The sequence below is a fragment of the Rhagoletis pomonella genome, unplaced genomic scaffold, assembly GCF_013731165.1.
Source record: "Rhagoletis pomonella isolate Grant_MI unplaced genomic scaffold, Rhpom_1.0 Rhpom_scaffold_00007, whole genome shotgun sequence".
In the NCBI taxonomy this organism is placed as follows: domain Eukaryota; kingdom Metazoa; phylum Arthropoda; class Insecta; order Diptera; family Tephritidae; genus Rhagoletis; species Rhagoletis pomonella.
In genome coordinates this window covers 65,921,760-65,924,920 of record NW_023458561.1, presented here as the reverse complement: position 1 = coordinate 65,924,920, position 3,161 = coordinate 65,921,760, and the positions used below count along the sequence as shown (strand labels likewise).

The 3,161-nt window shown below is 34.8% G+C and overlaps 1 protein-coding gene and 1 non-coding gene across 2 annotated transcripts in view; one reads left to right on the top strand and one right to left on the bottom strand.

Moving 5' to 3' along the window:
• LOC118743366 (SET and MYND domain-containing protein 4) overlaps positions 1–3,161 on the bottom strand; it is a gene marked incomplete in the record, with an annotated part of 9,260 nt that overhangs the window by 3,864 nt on the left and 2,235 nt on the right.
• Positions 2,293–2,364, top strand: Trnat-ugu. Its single transcript has one exon. It is a non-coding gene; the product is annotated as a tRNA-Thr (tRNA).

The following is a 3,161-nucleotide window of genomic DNA, read 5'->3' as shown; positions in this document are numbered from 1 at the left end:
TATTACAGTTAAATTAGGGTCGAATACTGGTAATCTGACAATTTTTTTCCGCAGTAGACATTTTTTTTCAATACTACAACAATACTACTTTTTTATATACTACAACAACAAGAAAGTTATAACACATCTAAAACTTTAACGCCAATATCTCAGAAAGCAGTTTTAACAGAAGCGCCCTTATTGCATCTAACTCCTCAATTATTGGAGATAAAACAAAGATAAGTTGATTTTCCTGTGTATTTTTTTTTTTAATATGTGACCTGGTCTACGAAAAGGGAGCTTACGTTCGAAAACTAGTTTTCTGTGAAAAAGCTGTTAAAAGTAAGCAACTCGTTTCGTCAGTTTCTCATTATCTCGTTAATTGTTATAATGTAATTGTAATTGTAATTGTATAATGTAATTGTATAATGTAATAAATTATATTTTGTCGTATTTTTACTCTTCTTTCTCTACATTTTTAGTACACTTCTAAGCAAGTCTGCTTTTCACCACGTGAAAAAGCATCTAATCTTCCATCCGAATCAACCAAAAAGTGAAAATTGATTTTTTGACACCTAAGCCCCCTTTCCGTAGACCAGGTCACATATTATAAACACACTTTTAATAAAAAGCAAACTCTTTTTTTTTGCTAATTTTTGCATTCGTAACTTATTTTATTCTGGGGTCCCGCAGACGTATACACGTACTAGGTGGCTGTGTGAAAATTACGTTAGCATTTCTAAGTGGTGGTCAAATCCCAGGAAGGTTTTGCTCCCGCGCATCGCAATGTCTTCTACACAGGTTTAAAGTCCCCCTTTTTGCTAAAAATTACTATTATTTTTCATTACATTCGGTTCTCCTAAGAAAAATTTGGCGCTTTATATTTTAGTGGAAATTTTAACCATCTATAAGCCATTTTTTAAACAGTGGGTAAAAAGGCCCGTTCTGGTGGGAGTTGATGGGTTAAACTTTTGGAAAAAAGTAGAACAAACCTTGTTTTCAATACATAACCCCCAAAAAAATCGTAACAACTCCGTAATTTAACATAACGGTTGATAAGATTATTGCAAAAATGTATTGACAGCGATACAAATTACCCCAATAACTTGACCTTTTAAATTTTTGTATTTCTTTAAATTTAAATAGCACATACGGATTTGTAGAGAACATAGAGATGTACATATGTATATACCTCAAAATTTCGTGTGTTCGCCCATCCATCAGCGGCAGACACTCAAGATTTTAATGCAAGTAGAAAGTAAGGTAATTTAAATTTAAAACTAATTCAATTAATGAATTAAATACAATTACAATCTGAATTGCCATGGCGAATGCCTAAGGGTGCCGAGATGACAGGACAAGATTAGTAGCCTCATGGCTCTTTGGAATCTACCTTATGAGCAGGAGCGCCGGCGTCTCCAGACGCGCCGGCCTCGCCGCCGCCGCCGATTCTTTTTGAAGTTGACCACGCCGCCGCCGCAAAGCCTTTCGGCGTAAACCTCTACTACCTATACGTTGGTCGTTCCATTGTAATTTTATAAATCTCTCGAAACACCCGTATAACAACTACCAACAATTTGTCATTTTGCAAGTCAGATGCGCTCTTCTAAGTAGAAAAATCTTTTATTAAAAAGTCGAGTGTTATGTTTTCTACGTGTTTGGCAACGCTACGGACGTTATATGAGACCTCTTACAGTCAGCCAGCACCTAAGGCCACCTAAAGCCCGAATAAGAATGGCTTACATCTAATACTGAATATTGGTAGTACTAAGGTACTACAAAGCCCATTCTCGACGATTTATTGTACAATAAACTGGCCAAATGTAAAATCTCAGCTTTGCCAGATTGACGTTTTTTTGCCTGATGAAAATCATGATTTAAAAAAACCGCTTAAAAATAAAAAAAACGGCTGAAACCGGTTTGGAAAAATCGAACTTTCACCCTAGTTCGTGGCTTTTAAAAATAATAGAACAAATATTTTAAAATTGGAATTTCAAAAGAAAGGATACGAACTCCATAATTCCATAAGCAATTGCCCTGCGCTGGGCATGCCTGCTTTAAAATGTCCATCCAGCGCAACTGTACCTCGCCTGAGAGATGCGTCTCACAAAGGTGAAGACAGTCCGTAAGATGTCATTTAGCAACGCTATTTGCTCCATGATTGTGATTGTTTATAGTTTTTATCTTAGCATGGAAATGCTTTTAAATTAATTAACAAAGACTTTAATTTTCTACTTTGACATTTTCTATTTTGAGCTCCACTTTTTCTAATTCACTGATTTGCCTTCCCACAGACGTCTGCGTCTTATATGAGCCTCTTTAGCTCAGTGGCAGAGCACTGGTCTTGTAAACCAGGGGTCGTGAGTTCAATCCTCACAGGAGGCAACAAAGGATAGCTTACTTTTGCTAACTTTTTTTTTATATACATTTTTTTATAATGTTTATGGAATTTTGAAAGTCTGTATGCAAAATTAATTACAAAATGAGGGAGTAAAAAACGATTTCAGTCACATTTGATTTATTTATTTGTTTACATTTTTTTGCTACTTAAACATTTTGTAAATACGCGGGAAGTTTGTGGAAGTAAAAGTTGTGAGAATAATAGACTCATTAACGGGATTTTCAAATTTATTATTCAAAAGTCCAAATGCGAATAATTAATTAAAATTTTGCAACCCCTTATACATTTACACAAATATTATGTATGCGTAAGCCTTATGTGAAAGGGTTGTTTAGAGGTATGTACACAAAAACTGGAGTAGTGCACTTTAGGGGTTCTCGTACAAAAAATTGCAAATAATATTAAAATCAGTTTGTGTAGGTACAACATTAAACCATAAATCAAAATGACAGTAAATTTTTGCAAATTCTTCTTTAGGGTGGGCATGCAAATGTACACAAGCATGTACATATACAAGCACAGATATATGTAAGTGCGTGAGTTGTGAAGGGTGGTGGGATGCGTTTTGCATCACAAACTTCGTCAGTACAATTCATTTATCACTGACGTAAAAAAATGAGATATGAAAGCGTCAAGGTTAAAACTTTAAAAGGTGAGCTTAAGCCGAAGGTCGGTGAATAATCAAAAGTTAAGCTCGGAAATTTTAGCGAAATTTGGAATCAGTAGGGTACATTTAAAGGTGTTTAATAATGATGTAATGAATGTTAAGCCTTTAATAGCT